This window comes from Danio rerio, chromosome 6 (genome assembly GCF_052040795.2).
Source record: "Danio rerio strain M-AB ecotype USA chromosome 6, GRCz13ab, whole genome shotgun sequence".
Classification (NCBI taxonomy): Eukaryota; Metazoa; Chordata; class Actinopteri; order Cypriniformes; family Danionidae; genus Danio; species Danio rerio.
Genome location: NC_141026.1, coordinates 21,708,142 through 21,727,442, shown reverse-complemented (window position 1 = coordinate 21,727,442; position 19,301 = coordinate 21,708,142).

Here is a 19,301-nt window from a genome sequence, read left to right as displayed (position 1 = left end):
ATTGTGTCTTTTGTTTTCACCCATCATCATGTAAAGGTACCACACCTCTTAAATGTTATTACTTTTACCCTAGACTAACATCAAAGAGGTTGTAACAAACATTACCCCGCCTTCCATTAAACCCCAATTTCTGGTATTAATCAGAGTTCACAATTATATTTCGTAATCCGTTTAAAATTCGGATGCAGAAATAGCTCAAACATTTATGCTTTAAAAACTATTTGCTGGATTCTTGCCAATAACTACGGCGTTTGCATGTAGTTCATCTACTAAGAGATCCTGTATCTCTCCCTCTAATATCATCCAGCCAAATTTAGTGAACGGTTTTCTAATATTGGCATTCCCATCGCGGAAGAACCTCCGGCTTAATCACTTCTATAGAATTCTTAAGCATCAATTTGGAGTGGCAGAATTTCAAGCATACATAGGCAACTTGAAAAAATTCTACAAATTAGTTCCCTTTTATATTCTGGAAGAAACAAGATCACGCTAAGCACAAACTGCTATCTTAGGACATCAAACACACATGCGCATTATCCCTCGGGGATGCCTTTTTGTCACTCACCTCCTTCAACTCGCAGCATCAATCCCCGGAGTAGAGGAGAAAGTATCTCTATCCGGTCTCGGCTGTAACAAACTCAGCCTAAAGGGCGTCGTGCACCAGAGGCGCCACTCGGCACGGTGACGCTGTGCGCACATGACAGGGGAAAGTAGGCTAATGCACACCAGACACATGCATTCATACGTTATTTAAAATTAAACTAATTAAATGTACAAAAAATATATATATAGCGCTCCGCAGCGTGGTAGAATACGAAGTGTCCTGAATTGTGGCTGGGCACAGATTTGCGGCGCTGGCACGCGTACCCCGATAGAACATGTTTAGAATCCTAAACGCATGGCGCGACGCAGCGTGTCACCGAGTGGCGCTTAAAGCATGTGACCTGCTTTATGCTTTCCTTCCTTAAGCTCTGGAATAGCAGCCCATTCATTTATAAGCTATCCAATTTCATCCTCAGTATATCCATTTTTACACAGACGCCACCCCCTCCATAGGGGATATTATCAGGGCTGCCGACATGCTTCTAACGGGCCATATTACGGAGAAATGAATAGTCCACCCCCAATATTCTCATGCACAGTTACAATAAAGCTGCCGTTCACTTCACTAATAAAGGGCGTTATCATTATCCTGCTTTAATGCGGCTTCTCCATCGCTACATTCGGACTTCAGCCAAAAAACAATTCATTATAACTGTTGTACATGTTTCTAGTTGCATAAGGAAATAGCTGACTCTCTTTTTGCTTTATTTCCAGAAACTGGTACCAGAACCAGAGCCACAGCCGACCCCATCCCTCCTTATGATAATCACATAATCGCATCATACACAAATTGGATCAACATTCATATATACATTTTAAGTTACCCCAGAACACCTCAACAGTTTCTCACTGCTCAACACATCCACACATTCCATTCCCCACACAACACTTCATTTCTGATTTCACCGCTTACAATCAATCAATACATCACATACTTGCATTCTCACAAACACATTCAAGAAAACTCCATCAAGAGTTATTTAAGTGGAATTAAATTCTTTCACAAACTCATGTACAGCTCCATTTCTGATTCTATTGCTAATTCTCAAACCAGCCTTATTAAGGGCATTCAGATTTGCATCTTCATATTTAATATTCCCTCCTCCACAAGCCTATTCCAAATACTCCTAGCTTTCATACACTATAGGAAAACACTAAGTCCCCTAGCCCCCCTTTTCATAGACGACACACACCACCCAGTGACATGTTTTTGGTTCCAAAAACACCTTAAAGTCCTCCACCATTCAGGCTTCCCACCAGAATTCCCCGCAGAAATCATCTCACAGCCCCAGCCTTAGCTTTTCATATTATCATATTATATTTCATATTATTTCCATAATGACATAAAGTATAGCACAATTTTTTTCTGTTTGATTTTATTTATATAAGTTTATATCTATATGCACCCAAGCATATAAATATTAATTATATATAGTGCTGCCACCCTCACGCTCTGTTCCCGCAGAAACACCCCCAGAGCACCTATTCTGCCCGTCACTCTTCAGTAGGAGTCTTCACCTCTTCCTCATCTCTCCCGACTCCTACCGGAGCTGGCCAAAATAGCTCAACCAACCACGAGCTGTGACACGAGTCACGTCACCGACTCTCCCCAGCCCTAGCTTATATTTATTTTTATTATGGTTTATTTCTCACATTTATCTTTTATTTTTCTAATTTATTTATATATATATGTATATATATATATATATATGTATGTATATATATATATATATATATATATATATATATATATATATATATATATATATATATATATATATATATATTTATATATATATACACACACCCACGCATATAAATATATATTTATATATAGTGCTGTCACCCTCAAGCTCTAACTCCTGCCGAAGTTGATCCCAAGCACTCACCCCCCGCAGGGGTCATCGCCCAACTGCCATTCACCCTCCAGCTGGGGCTTCACCAGCCCTTCCTTTTCCCGACTCCATCTGGAGACACCACATACAGCTCTATCTCCTGCAGGAGAGCTTCGACTGTCGCAAGAGTCAGAAAAAAACTCCCGAGTCTCTACTCCAGGAGGAGTATTTATAGCCCACGCCAACTCTGCTCGGGTTTCCGCAGGAGCCTGTTTCACTCTTTGCTCCAATAGGAGCCCCCTTTAGCTTTCCTTTTCAAAATCACTATATCCAGCAGCCGGATATAGCATTTCAAGCCTTTTGTGGAGTTTCTTCAAATACACGCCTGCTGTCCCGAGCTTCAAGCATTTGGGGAGCTCTGAAGAACCACCTGATCTCGTACTCCCCTCTAATACTCTATGGACCTGGCGGGAGCCCTGGGCTCAACTATCTCCAAGCTCAGGGTTCTCTCCCGGGACAGTATGTCAAACCTGTAAACAGCTGTCAATCAATATGTAAGTGTGAACTCTTGAAGTAAAGTTTTTCAAACTAATTTCAAGAGGAGCACGTGATATGATTGACTGCAGCTGGCCACCCATCTACATTCATTAGTTAGCCAATCAGATCTATCTTAACTCACTATAAGTAGCCTAGCTAGATTTACTCCCTTATCTTCGTTTTCTGAAGAAACCCCCCATCCACCCCTTTCTCCTCCTTTCCTCCTTTACAAAAAGGGGAGCTCTCGAGAACCACCTGATCTCGTACTCCCCTCTCATGATCTATGGACCTGGTGGGAGCCCTGGGCTCAACTATCTCCGGTTCTCTCCTGTTGATTCAGTTTAAAGTAATCCACAGATTGTATTATTCCAAAGCAAAACTAAGTAAAATTTCTAACTCCATTTCCCCATTCTGCGAGATGCAAAATTAACAAGCGTTCCTTGTCACACGTTTTGGTTTTGTCTTAAATTTTTTGTTTTTTGGACTTCCATATTTGATTTTTTTTCAAATGTTTTTAAAAACGAGGTTAAGCCAGATCATTGCCTAGCAATTCTTGGATACTCTGAGGCATTAAACACTTTTCCAAGTTTCCAACAACGACCTCTATTGATCGGCATGATTCTTGCAAAAAAAAAAAAAAAAAACTATTTTATTAAACTGGAAATCCCCAGACTCCCCGTGTTTTAAAGCTTGGTTGGGTGAATTGTCTCGTCATACAACTGGAGAGGATACGTTCCCTGGAGCCCAAATCTCATCTGCAATTTCAAACTGCCTGGCAACTCTTTCTGGATTTCCTCAAAACTGAATTGTGCACCACTACTCTCATAGTAATGACTGAATTTACTCTGTTGTTAATTCGTAATTTTGCGTTGATTATGTTAAATGTCCCTCACTTATTAATTTATTTATGTAATTTTTTATTTTATTTATTTATTTTTTTTTTTTGGGGGGGGGGTGGGGGTCCAATTTATTTATTTATTTATTTATTTTTTTTTTCTTCTTCTTTGTGTGTTGTCCTGTTGATACATTATGTAAAACCGTTTAAAATAATAATAAAAAATAAAATATTACTGTAAAATTAAGACCACTTTACCTGTTGTGAAATCCACTCATGAACGTTCCTCGTGTGACCACCAGAGGGAGCCATCGCCTGAGTTCTAATCTCCCCAAGGCTCGACTGGGACTGATTACATACAGCTGAAACCCATTTCAGACTCTCTATATAAACGCACACATCCTTCACTCGGTGCAAAGTTTTGATTAGCCCCGGCTATCATCTCTGAGCGTTACCTTGTTGTTTATTGCCTATCTGTGTATCGACCTGGACTGTCTTACCGTTTCTGCAGCTATCTGCCTGCCCTGACCACTGCATAGTTATATTGATTCCTTCTGCCAGCCGCCTGCCTAGAATCTCTGCCTGTCTCTCGTTAACGATCACTCTCTCCTAATCCCGACCCACGCCTGCTCTTCGACTATTCTACTGGAAAGTTCCATTTCTATCTGATGTTTGTGAGTTTCCGCCTGTGATATCTTACTGTTATTAAAGTGTTCAAATGGATCCAGAAATGCCTGATGAATCATTACAGAAAACTTCGTCACAAGGGGATCCAGCAACTCTACTACAGTTATCGTCCGAATTGTCCACTCAAGGAGCTCAGTTAGCCCTTCATCGACAACAACTGGTACGACTGACCACTTTAACCGAGGAGCTTGTTCAAGCTGTACAACGGCTACATGTCGCACCTGTTAACCCCTCGGCCGCTCCTTCTCCTCCTCCTCCGTCGCCCCTCAGTATGCCCCTCGATCCCCTGCCACAGTCTGCAGTAAATCCCAGATTGGCTTTCCCCGATAAATTTGACGGCAATCCCTCCAATTGTAAGGGATTTTTACTGCAATGTTCATTATTTGTTGATCAACAACCGTTTCTTTACCCCACTGATTCCAGCCGAATCGCCTTTGTATGCGCTCTGCTTTCTGGAAAAGCCCTGGAATGGGCTACAGCTATATGGAAGCCGGAGGGTAACACTTTTATATCCTTTAAGGATTTCCTGACACAATTTCGAGCAGTGTTCGAACACCCCGCCGATGGGAAGAGCCCCGGAGAGCAGCTGTTGACACTTGTTCAGGGAAGGCGAACAGCAGCTGAGTATGCACTCGCCTTTCGTACACTGGCAGCCCAAACAAACTGGGGTGAGGACCCTCTTAAGCTGTTTTTTCGTAAGGGACTGTCTGCTGAATTACAGTCAGAACTGGCTTGTCGCGAAGAGGGTAAAACTCTTAGTGAATTGATTGAAATCACAATCCGACTGGATAATCTTATCAGAGCACGCCGAGTACCGCAGCTGCGACGCCTCCCTGATCTCGAACCGACGCAGAACGAACCCATGCAACTCGGTTACACTCAATTAACTCTGGAGGAGCGTGAACGCAGATTGCAGAATCATCTCTGTCTGTATTGCGGAGAATCTGGGCATCGACGCATTAATTGCACGGTCCGTCCAGCTCGATCGGTGAGTCTATCATCTTCTAACATATCAAGTTTAACTATTCGAATAAGAATGTCTCAGGCGGAGTGGGGTATTGATTGTACAGCCCTCATTGATTCAGGTGCCGCTGGTAATTTTATGTCATGGGAATTTGCTAGACGTCATAAGTTAACGTTGCTACCATGTGAATCTGTGCTTGCAGTGGAAGCGCTAGACGGACGTCCTATTGGAAATGGAAGGATCCAGCATGTCACAAAATCCCTTAATTTACAAATCGGGGCGCTGCATAAGGAAAGGATCAATTTCTATATAATTCAGCCATCTAGACATCCTGTAATTCTCGGTTTACCCTGGCTGCGCCGGCACGACCCTCACATTTCCTGGCAGAAGGGGCAGATACTGCAGTGGGGCTCAACTTGTTTACATCAATGCCTTGATGAGATCACTAAGCTTCCTGTCCAGACAATAAATATACAGTCCCTTCAAGATCAAGAGTTTGCCACATTACCAACAGTATATTCTGATTTGACTGAGGTGTTCAGCCAGCAAAGCGCTACTCACTTACCACCTCATCGCCCCTATGACTGTGCAATTGAGCTGCTGCCAGGCACGATACCTCCCAAGGGAAGAATATTTCCACTGTCTCAGCCCGAGTCAGAAGCCATGAACTCCTACATCCAGGAGGAACTAGAAAAAGGATTCATTCGCCCATCTACTTCACCGGCGGCGGCCGGCTTCTTTTTCGTTAAGAAAAAAGATGGTAATCTGCGTCCATGCATTGATTATCGTGGTCTCAATGAGATTGCCCTAGAACAACTATGTCAGGCTAAAATCTATACCAAACTCGACTTGCGAAGTGCCTATAATCTAATACGGATAAAGCAGGGAGACGAGTGGAAGACCGGGTTTTCCACCACCAGGGGGCACTATGAATACACCGTGATGCCCTTCGGGTTGGCCAACAGTCCATCCGTTTTTAAGGCATTTATGAATGATGTCTTCCGTGACATGCTGGATCAGTGGGTAATCGTCTATATAGACGACATCCTGATCTACTCTAATACTGTGGAGGAACACATCCAACATGTAAGAGCAGTATTACAGAGGCTTATTCACCATCACCTTTACGCAAAATTCGAGAAATGTGAGTTCCATCTGACAAGTGTGTCTTTCCTGGGCTACATTATCAGCGCGGAAGGAGTTACCATGGATGAGAGAAAGGTAACCGCAGTGCAAGAGTGGCCACTCCCCCAGACTTTAAAGCAGCTACAACGCTTCCTAGGCTTCGCAAACTTCTATAGAAGATTTATTAGAAACTTCAGTACCCTAGCAGCTCCCCTCACCTCCATGACTAAACGCAGTCATGCTAAGTTAATCTGGCAACCCGAAGCTATACAGGCCTTCTCAGTGCTAAAGGAGAGATTCACCTCCGCTCCAGTATTACGTCATCCTAATCCCGAACTACCTTTTGTGGTGGAAGTGGACGCCTCCAACACAGGAGTAGGGGCGGTACTCTCTCAGCGCCAGGGCATCCCCGAGAAGATGTATCCATGCGCCTTCTTCTCACGCAAGTTGAACAGTGCAGAACGTAACTATGACGTCGGTAACAGGGAACTCCTAGCTATCAAGCTTGCACTGGAGGAATGGCGACATTGGTTAGAGGGAGCGATTTTTCCATTTACCGTACTAACCGACCACAAAAATCTTGAGTACTTGCGCACCGCCAAGCGCCTCAATCCCCGACAGGCTCGCTGGGCTTTGTTCTTTACTCGTTTTAACTTTACTGTAACTTATCGTCCGGGCAGCAAAAACACCAAGGCGGACGCACTTTCACGAATGGAGGAGAGGGGTAACGAGGTTGAGCAGGCTGATGCCATTATACCCGATCATTTACTACTGGCTCCCGTTCAATGGGACTTAATCACGGAGATTACTCAGTTTAATTACGACAATCCCCCACCTGCAAACTGTCCTGCTGGTTTGACATTTGTACCACCGGAGTTTCGACAGGAGGTGTTAAAGCAAGTGCGCGACAACACCAGCGCAGGTCACCCAGGTATAACAGCCACAAAGAATCTAGTTTCCAATCGTTTCTGGTGGCCAGCGTTATGGAAGGATGCCATGGGCTACGTGAAGAACTGCATCACTTGCCAGACCACAAAATCTTCACATCAAGTACCAGCCGGATTATTACAACCACTCCCAGTTCCCGAACGTCCCTGGTCCCATATCGCTCTAGATTTCATAACCGATCTTCCGGTATCTTAGGGCAACACGGTGGTGCTCACTGTCATTGATCGGTTCTCTAAGGCATGTCGTCTCATTCCTCTGCCTAAACTGCCCACCGCGCTAGAGACAGCGGAGGCGATGTGTAACTGGGTATTTCGCTTTTATGGGCTCCCTGATGATATCGTCTCTGATCGGGGACCCCAATTTACGTCACGATTATGGGCTGCTTTTTGTAAAAACCTAAATATCAACGTCAGCCTCACCTCTGGATATCACCCTGAGTCAAATGGACAGACCGAACAACTAAATCAGGAAATTACCCGCTTCCTTCGATCCTATTGTCATCAGCATCCGTCAGATTGGAATCGCTATCTCTTGTGGGCCGAGTACGCACAAAATTCCCTTGTCAAACCCTCTACCGGAATAACCCCATTCAAATGCATTCTCGGATATCAACCGCCTCTATTTCCATGGTCCGGAGAACCCACTACATTACCTGCAGTTGATGATTGGTTCCGAAGAAGTGAGAAGATCTGGAACAAAACTCACACACACCTATTAAGAGCGGTGAGAAGACAGGAGGTGCAAGCCAACCGGCATCGGCGAACAGGTCATCGATACATGCCAGGACAGTGGGTGTGGTTATCGACCAGAGATCTACGCAACCGAAATTCCTGTAGAAAACTTAATCCCAGGTATGTTGGTCCTTTTAAAATTATCCGTCAAGTTACCCCAGTATCATTTCGTCTTGAACTCCCTAATCATTATCGCATTTCTCCCACATTTCATGTTTCCTTGCTGAAACCCGCTGGTGGTCCACGAGAGGAAATACCACTACACGATGAACAGGCGCTCCCCATCACCATAGAGGGCGAGGTGGCTTATCGAGTTCGAGAATTACTCGATTCGAGGCGTCGGGGTGGCGCCCTCCAATATCTGGTGGACTGGGAGGGTTACGGTTCAGAGGAACAAAGTTGGGTCAACGCGAGGGACATCCTCGATCCCACGCTCACCCTAGAATTTCATCAGAGACATCCGGACAAGCCGGCCCCCCGACCGCATGGAAGACCCCGGCGCCGACAAATTACTCGCCTCCGGAGCTGCTCGCAGGGAGAGGGTTCTGTTGTGAAATCCACTCATGAACGTTCCTCGTGTGACCACCAGAGGGAGCCATCGCCTGAGTTCTAATCTCCCCAAGGCTCGACTGGGACTGATTACATACAGCTGAAATCCATTTCAGACTATCTATATAAACACACACATCCTTCACTCAGTGCGAAGTTTTGATTAGCCCCGGCCATCATCTCTGAGCGTTACCTTGTTGTTTATTGCCTATCTGTGTATCGACCTGGACTGTCTTACCATTTCTGAAGCTATCTGCCTGCCCTGACCACTGCATATTTATATTGATTCCTTCTGCCAGCCGCCTGCCTAGAATCTCTGCCTGTCTCTCGTTAACGATCACTCTCTCCTAACCCCGACCCACGCCTGCTCTTCGACTATTCTACTGGAAAGTTCTGTAACCCTACGGTGGTAGTTCTGCGTTGTTGCAGGCTAAGAATCTATTTGTAGGAGTTATCTAAATCTAGATTCGATGAGGAGGCTGGCTATATTTTGATCACATGGGCTAAGGACTCATAGATTGCACTACAAAAACACAGGACAATAGAATAAAGTTAAATGTAGTTCTTATTAAAAGTATTTGTTCTTTTTTCTTTCCTATTCAGATTCAATATTCAGTTTACTTTACATTACTACCATTGATTTTGACAAATCAGCCACAAATTTTGAGATATCATGAAACAAAATAGAAGGAAAGATCTTTCAAAAAAAGGAAAAAAATTGTTACCCTTGAGTGCACTCAAATATTTTAACTGTCTAACCACCCCTTCAATACTTAGCGTCCATATCAAACTCCAAAAGGAACCGTTGCAGCGCTGTTAGTTGAAGGATAGACCAGAGAACCAGGCACCAAGGCAACAGAGAGAAATCCACTTCCAGTTGGAGGAACACCAGGAATCCAGGATCAGAAGAACCCTCAAAAAAAAACAGTCTACACAAAAATGTGCAGAAAATTAACTAATGTTAACTAAATGTCATTCTTCCATTTTTTCCATTTGTTTAATAATATTTAAAGTCAATATGTTCAATAATACAACTTAAAATAAAAATTAATGAAACGTAATTGAACAACCACAAGTACAATACAGCATTGTAATGCAAAATTAACATGCTTAACTCAAACCAGCATTATTTGCTTTCAAAATGCATCTTTCTTATTGTACAAAACACAAAATAATATACCTGTGAGGTAACATCCACTGCTATTGCAGATAGCCAGACTGGTTTTTTGTCTTTTTTTATCCACTGTAATCCACTGTAACGTTGAAATATAAACTTTTAGTCATATCAACATTTTAGCTTCAAGCTAATCAACACAAACGATAGTTTTCACTTACCCAGATAATTTTTTTTTGTAACAAATGTCATCTCATCTTTAATGTGGTTCAACTTAAGGGATATATATCGTTTTCTGAATAATTTCAACCTTAATATTCACTTCTGCTCTGGCTCCCGTTTTTTTCAGCTTCTCTTCCCTTTAGGCAAAGCCCGCATGGCCAAAAACAGCAGAAGAAGAAAGGTTTATTGTGCCCTGCCACCTAGTGGCGAACTAGATATTGCGCTTTACTCTAGTTTGAGTGTTTGCATTAAGGGTCATTTCAGGACTTTATTTGGACAGAATTGACAGGGTTACACCCTCCCCCTCTAGACCACATGCGTCCCTGCATGTTTGTTAAACCTGACAAGGTATCTGATTGTCAGAAATAATGTCTTGGAGTTTCCCAAAAAACTGACTAATGGCAAGGATTAGGGGTCTCCCTAGCTCTTCATAGGCGAACTTGTGTGGGGGATGTCTTTCTCTGTGTGATCGTCTGGGCTCACCTTGTTCCACCCCACAAGTAACTTCTGAGTGCCCTTTATGGGTTACAGGGAACCTGTTCTGAGCATTGTCCATGTCGTGAGCTGGTGTCGGGTCTGTGACCACTGTGCTTTGCAATATTTCATCTTCTGGAATGTCTATGATGACCTGGTCACATTTGGTTGGGGACTGATGGACAGCTGTATTCATGTCAAGAGGTGCAACTGAGTGATCAGGAATTGGTTGGGGTTCTGGCGATTTGAACTCAGGAGCCATGGGGTTCAGAGAGGACGGAGAGCCACTGACGGGGATAACTTCGAACTCTTGCACATAGGGTCCCCATGTGGTGAACTGTGGAGGTTCATTCACATAGTAGCCATCATCCTCTTCTTCTCTGTCCGAATATTCATGCTCCCTCTCTTGGATTTGTCTGCTCCTCAGGCACATTTGAGTTCGTTTGCTTTGGTGTTTCACTAAATTAGGAGTAATCTCAACTGGCAGAAATCCACAGGGTAAAAGTAAGTCCCTGTGAAGTGTACGCTGAGGGCCATTTCCTGTTTCTGGCTTGACTACATACACAGGACCACCGTCAATCCGTTTCACAACGATATGGATGGGCCTTTCCCATTTATCGGCTAACTTGTGTTTGCCACAGACACTGACATTCTTCACCAAGACACGGTCCCCTTCTTCTAATTCAGCAGTTTTCACCTTGGCATCAAATCTGTGCTTATTTCTTTCTTCAGACTTCTTGGAGTTCTCTGCAGCCAGTGCATAGCTTTCTTTGAGTCTCTGGCGCAAGGTTTGGATATATTCTGAGTGAGTTGTATGAGTCTGATCAGTGAGGTGTTATGAGGTCTATGATCAGTGATGACCAGTATGTTTCTGGTATCACGATTGTCAGGTTCAAGGGACAAGTAATCCATGCAAACAAGCTCTAGCGGGTAAGTTGTTTTAATATTCACCATGGGTGCGGCTCTTTGTGGTGGGGTTTTTCTTCTGAAACAACGCTCGCATGTGTGACACTTCTTCTCAACTGATTCTTTCATTTTTGGCCAATAACATCTGGTACGAGCAAGACTGAACACACGCTCTGGCCCTAGGTGACCAACCTCATCGTGAAAACCCTTGAGAGCTCTTTCTCTGAATGCCTCAGGTAAGAGGAGCTGATGAATTTTGTCTCCTCTGTCAAAACCCTTTCTGTAAAGGACATCATCAATAAACTCAAATTTATCCCACTCCCGAAGGAGCAACTTGACTTCAGGTGACTCAGCTCTTATAGATTTGAAATGGGGCTTTTGTCCTGTTTTGACCAAGGCGATGACTTTCCCAATTGATGGATCGTTTCTTTGTGCTTCATGCCAGTTTTCTTTTGTCATGCCAGGTACAGTGTCTTGTCCAGTACCAGTGAATAAATCAGGTAAGGAGGAGGCGTCAATAACAAGGGACTCCGCAAGGACGGGTAAGTGCATGATTACTGAATGGCGTTGACATACAGCTGAGACTGCGTCAGATGGAATCTCCCTCTCTGTAAGGCGTTTTGTCATTGAGTCGATCCGTTCTTTTTCCTGCAGGTACTCGTGATCCTCTTGAGGAGCTGCTTGAGGTCTCCGTGACAGTCCGTCCGCATCACCATTAGCACGTCCAGCTCTATATTTGATGTTGAATCTAAAGGTTGAGAGGGCCGCTAGCCAGCGGTGTCCGGCTGCGTCGAGCTTTGCAGAAGAAAGGACATAGGTAAGCGGGTTGTTATCTGTTAGGACTGAAAAATCTGTGCCATACAGGTAGTCACAGAATTTCTCACAAACTGCCCACTTTAAAGCTAGAAATTCTAATTTGTGAGTAGGGTAGTTCTTCTCGCTCTTGGATAAGCCTCTGCTGGCATAAGCTATTACTCTGAGCTTTCCATCTTGAACTTGGTAAAGAGCAGCTCCCAACCCCTCACAGCAAGCATCTGTATGTAGCACATACGGGAGCTTGGGATTCGCGAAAGCAAGTACAGGGGCCGATGTCAACTTTTCAACCAGTGTTCTGAAAGAGCACTCACACGCAGGCGTCCACTCTGAGCCGAAGGGTGCTCTGGGGCTTATACCAGTGTTGGGTCTCAGTGTTTTATAAACTTTGCCCCTCTTTTTAGGTGGATAATACCCAGCGGTGAGCGCGTTGAGAGGCCTGGCGATTTTTTGAGTAGCCCTCCACAAATCTTCGGTAATACCCCGAAAATCAGAGGAAGCGTTTCAGTTCTTCCCTGTTTCTAGGGCGAGGCCAATCTTTCAGAGCTGACACTTTTTCTGGGTCTCTGTGAACTCCTTGAGCGTCAACAATATGGCCCAGGTATTTCACGGAGGACTTGAAAAACTGACACTTCTCTGGGGATAGTTTTAGGCCATAGCTTTTGAGACGATGAAGCACTTTCAGGAGCCTTGCCTCGTGCTCTTCTAGAGTCTGGGAGAAGACAATGACATCGTCTAAAAACACCAAAACCTCGCTCAGATGTAGGTCACCAACACACTTTTCCATAAGGCGTTGAAATGTGCTAGTTGCGTTGGTGACACCTTGCGGCATACGATTGAATTCGTAGAAACCTAATGGACATGTGAACGCAGTTTTGTGTTTATCTTCTTCCATCATTTCCACCTGGTAATACCCAGACTTTAGATCCATCACAGAGAACCACTTTGCTCCACTCAGAGCAGAAAATGTCTCCTCGATGTTAGGAAGAGCATAAGCATCCTTGATAGTGCGGCTGTTAAGCTTCCTATAGTCGATGCACAGTCTGATCTTTCCGTTCTTTTTCTTTACAACAACCACTGGGGATGCAAAGGGACTCTCGGATTCCCTTATTATACCAGCATCCAGAAGCTCTCTGGGATGTTGTCTGACAGCTTCTCGATCACTGGGATGTATCGGCCTGGATCTTTCTTTGAAGGGTGTCTCATCCTGCAGACGGATGGTATGTTTTACGGCAATGGTATGGCCAAATGACAGCTCATCAAGCGCAAAAACCTCAGGAATGGAGTTCAGTTTATCCCGAATGCGTGCCTTCCACTCTTCTGGCATCAGGGAGTCATCCAGATTGAATGAATGCTTGCCATTTGAGGTTTGTAAATTGACTGGTGCAGAGGAGGTCATGGGCATTACACTTTGAACTGCAGACACTTCACCAATAACACACTTTGGAGGTAGGGTGACAGTGTGATCTGCTGTGTTGCTGAGGACCACAGGAATCTTGTTTGAAGCTCTTGTGCTTATGTTTATTAGTGCACACTGAGTGAACAACCCACCAGGCAAGAAGGAAGATTCGGGGGGTTCAACGACAAATGTCATATTGGAATTGGCTTTCCCGACTCTAACATCTCCAAAAAGATACATTTTGTGTCTTGCCGGAATAGTGATGGGCTTCTCTCCGTGCAATTTCACTAGGTAAGCTTTAGCTTCACTTTCACGTACTCGGGCCACATGTTGGAGTAGTACTGCAAAACTGTCTGATCTTCTGAGAAACTTGGATTTGTCATAACTTATTCCGCGTTGGTATAACTCAAGCAAGACATTTGTGCCAATTAAGACAGGAACCTTGCTATTGAACTGGTTCTCAGGGACAATGAGTGCTAAAACAGACATTTGCTCTTCTGTTCCAGTAACATTCTCAGGGAAAGTTAAGTGGACTTCCACGTACCCCAGGTAAGGCACCGCTTGACCCCCAGCCCCTTCGACCTCGAGAAGATTGTGTATCGACTGAACAGGTAAGTCTGACATATATCTAGAATGAAAAGTCTCTGAAATTGTTGTTACTAGGGATCCAGTGTCAAGAATGGCATCACATTTCATATCTCCAACAGAGATGATGGAAGTGCAACGAGGTCCCACAAGTCCAGGCGGCAATTTGCAGCCAAAAGATTCACTGCTTTTAGAAGAACACTCATTGTGAGTCATTGCTATGGGACATTCTTTGTCCTCAGCTCCTGGTCGCCCCAAGGCAGGAGCCTCTAGAAGTTTAAAGATGTTCTGTTGGTTCCCTGCTTGGCCCAGAATTTGCTTCGTTTTTCTTTGAGCTCTGCATTCTTTTTCCGGACGAGGCCTGGATTGGGTTCAAAAGTGCACTTTGCAGCGATGTGGCCATCACCCCCACATTTAAAACAGAACCAGGGCTTAGGTGGTGTTGGAGAGTGGGGGTTTGTGTCCCTATTGGAAGCTTGCGCGAGTAAACTTTCAATCTTAGCAGGCGGTTCACTTTGGGCTGGACGGCTCTGCACTCCCTCATGCCTTTCTCCTTCCTTTCCTTGCTGTATTAGCTTTGCAACCTGTATCCTTAACTCTGCAACTTCCTTTTCTAGTTTCGAATCTGTCTCGTGTTTCTTCGTCACAGTGGGGGCAGCTTCAGGTTCGAATACTGGCATGCTCATAACTGAATGAACATGTACTGCAGCCTTCGTACTCCCAAGGTGCTTTTTCATGCGATCCATCTTTGCTGCTCTCCTATCCTCTTCTGTTCTCAAAAGCAACAACAATTCTGGGAATGAGGGGGGATTGGGTTTCCTGTGCTCGAGCTGCAGGCCAATGATTAGACTCTGGTCCCAGCATCCCCTACAGAACTGCCGGAGTAAGTACTTTTCAGACTCTGCAGCTGAAACTCCCCCTCTGGTAATGGCTTTGGTGAGAAGAGTCTGGAGACGGCCCAAATAGACAGAGGGTTTTTCACCTGAGTTTTGGTTAGAGCCCAGGAAGGTAGCAAATAGCTCCTCTCCATCTTCGACTACTCCGAATGCTGACTCGAGCTGGGTGAGGTAAGCTTGCGGAGTTGCATCTGTCCCAAGCGGCTTAACCACGTCTGCTGCTGGGCTGAGAAGGCTCTCCAATATTCTCCTTACTTTCTGTGAATCAGAGACAGACACGTCCTTAAGAAGTAGGTCTACCTGAGTACGCCAGGAATCATAATCGACTTCTCCATTGGGTTTTGGCAGCCGCCCCGAGAATGTACGGATCCTGCTTTGACTGTAGCTAGACGGTGTGGAGTCACTGCGAATGAAATGTTCAACAATAACTTTTTGGACATGAGGTGGGTTAACTGTGCCTTCATCAAGAAATGGATTTCTTGTAGCAGTAGTTGAGATGTTTCGGGGACTGCATTAGATGGATTAGCAATATCATTGTTGTCTTGCATATCACCATCTTCACTGCTACCATTTGTGGAGACAGCAACAGGATTTTCAGAGGGCTGTAGCTGGGTATCTGGGCTTTGCGGAGGGGCAGGTTCTGTCTGGGGCTGGGCACTCTGCAGTTCTCTTTGAAGTGCTTCCCAGAAGCCAGCTTTACTAATTTCAGCAAGAGAGCTCAATTCAGCTAAACATTTCTGAGCAAGTTCTCGTCCTAATTCTTCTTGGCATAGCTCGCGGACTGTCTTGACACACCAGGTGACTGCTGGATCATTGGGACTGGGCAGGATACTTAATTGTACTGGGTCGAGTCTAGATATTGTTAACTCTGCTGTGTATTCAATAAGTGCACGGCCTTGGGGTTGTTCTGGGTCATTGGGAACTCTGACTACTTTCTTAATGTCCCCGTTAACTTTAAAGAACTCTGTAATGTCATCTTCAGAATAAGCTTCATCTATGCCTGTGACATATAGACAACTAGGGCCATGCACACTAAACTGATTGCAAAGATCCATTTTGCAGTAAATGTGATCTTAGTGTACTTCAGCTTTTTAATTTTTTATTTTTTTTATTTTGGGGGGGGGGGTCTATTTTACACACTGTGCCAACCTCCTGGCTGGCTCGCCACGACTGTAACCCTACGGTGGTAGTTCTGCGTTGTTGCAGGCTAAGAATCTATTTGTAGGAGTTATCTAAATCTAGATTCGATGAGGAGGCTGGCTATATTTTGATCACATGGGCTAAGGACTCATAGATTGCACTACAAAAACACAGGACAATAGAATAAAGTTAAATGTAGTTCTTATTAAAAGTATTTGTTCTTTTTTCTTTCCTATTCAGATTCAATATTCAGTTTACTTTACATTACTACCATTGATTTTGACAAATCAGCCACAAATTTTGAGATATCATGAAACAAAATAGAAGGAAAGATCTTTCAAAAAAAAGGAAAAAAATTGTTACCCTTGAGTGCACTCAAATATTTTAACTGTCTAACCACCCCTTCAATACTTAGCGTCCATATCAAACTCCAAAAGGAACCGTTGCAGCGCTGTTAGTTGAAGGATAGACCAGAGAACCAGGCACCAAGGCAACAGAGAGAAATCCACTTCCAGTTGGAGGAACACCAGGAATCCAGGATCAGAAGAACCCTCAAAAAAAAAACAGTCTACACAAAAATGTGCAGAAAATTAACTAATGTTAACTAAATGTCATTCTTCCATTTTTTCCATTTGTTCAATAATATTTAAAGTCAATATGTTCAATAATACAACTTAAAATAAAAATTAATGAAACGTAATTGAACAACCACAAGTACAATACAGCATTGTAATGCAAAATTAACATGCTTAACTCAAACCAGCATTATTTGCTTTCAAAATGCATCTTTCTTATTGTACAAAACACAAAATATACCTGTGAGGTAACATCCACTGCTATTGCAGATAGCCAGACTGTTTTTTTGTCTTTTTTTATCCACTGTAATCCACTGTAACGTTGAAATATAAACTTTTAGTCATATCAACATTTTAGCTTCAAGCTAATCAACACAAACGATAGTTTTCACTTACCCAGATAATTTTGTTTTGTAACAAATGTCATCTCATCTTTAATGTGGTTCAACTTAAGGGATATAATTCGTTTTCTGAATAATTTCAACCTTAATATTCACTTCTGCTCTGGCTCCCGTTTTTTTCAGCTTCTCTTCCCTTTAGGCAAAGCCCGCATGGCCAAAAACATCAGAAGAAGAAAGGTTTATTGTGCCCTGCCACCTAGTGGCGAACTAGATATTGCGCTTTACTCTAGTTTGAGGGTTTGCATTAAGGGTCATTTCAGGACTTTATTTGGACAGAATTGACAGGGTTACAGTTCCATTTCTATCTGATGTTTGTGAGTTTCCGCCTGTGATATCTTACTGTTATTAAAGTGTGCAAATGGATCCAGAAATGCCTGATGAATCATTACATTACCAATCACATAGAGACATTTAAAATGATACCAAACATGAATATAGTGCTGCAAGATACACCATATTAAAGGGCACCTATGGTAAAAAATCTTCTTTTCAAGCTGTTTGGACAGATCTGTGTGTTGGTATAGTGTATAGACCATCATACTGGGGTGATATGAACACACCCAGTCCTTTTTTTTCAATTTAACTACAAAAAAAAGGGTCGGCCAATTGGAGCTGTTTTCAAATCGATCGCATCATTACGTAGGTGTGCGATCCCCCCGCCCACCGAATTGATTGACAGCTGCGAGCATTAACATGTTCCAGTAGTCACGTGTATATGTCAACAAGACCAGACAGACATACGCAAAGCAACCGGGAATAAAAGGTCTGTTCTGTTCACTAGGATCAGCAATCATCATCAAATGTGATTAAGAGTAAGTTTCACATGTTTAAAGTGTTTTAAAACAGAATATGTGTGTAATTAATTACAGCGTTTTACTTCAGCTTTACTTCATCAGCACAGCCGCGTGTCAGAACAATTATAAAAGAAGACGCTTCAATCCCGGTTTGTGGAAGTTAAATCAGGTTTATTTTATACATTAGCATAACAGATATCCACACCGTACTTGAGGTTAGCCTTAACTAAGCTAAGCGCGCTCTGTCTGTCTGTCTGCCTGCGTGTGTATCTATGTGTGTGTGTGTGTGTGTGTGTGTGTGCGCGCATTAACTTCGTAACGATATTGTGTGTGACCCATCAATGCAACTTCACAGTACTGCTTAGTAAAGGTTAGTTCTTACTGTAGTATCTCACAAACGCTACATGAGACCTTTTTCCTTTAAGTCTGTCTGTTGTCTGACGCAGCTGAGGGAGGAGGCATGTAGAAATAGTAGGCGGGCAGAACTCGGCTTAAAGGCGCAGTACGACAAAACCACCCCCTGCTGGAAATCAGTATAAAACAGCATCTTGTAAAAGGTATAATGAAAAATCTGATGGGTATTTTGATCTGAAACTTTATATACACATTCTAGAGACGCAAAAGACTTATATTAAATCTGAAAAAAGGGGTAACTTAGGTGCCCTTTAAAACCTTGAATATTTTATGCGAAATGTGCTCTAATCAGAAGGGGACATAAGGGTCAAGAAAGGGGGTTACCATTACCACCTGCTGTAGTGTAGCTCTGTTTCTCCAGCCTGTGTTTGCATTGTTAACAGTGATTTGGATAGAACAGTTGAACAGCTGGTTTCTTCATCACTTCTCAGATTAGAACATTGCATCTTGTCTCATGAAATTCTATAAGAGTTCTCAGGGTCTGATATTTTGGATCCTTACACCAGCGAGCTGTTCTGCACATGCTTTGAGGACCCCCCAGTAATACCATCTGATCCAGCAGCCTTGTGTAGACTTCTGAGAATGTCAGTGTAATAGGTTAAGTGGTTGGTTGAGGAAGTGATCCTGGTGTAGGGTTCTTTATAGTCTCTTTTAAAATATAAGAGCAGATGATGTAAGTCTGAGGGTGCTGAATTGGCTTTAAAAAAATTAGACCTGACCTGACTGGTGTCCCTCTGGAATCTGACCCCGAAGT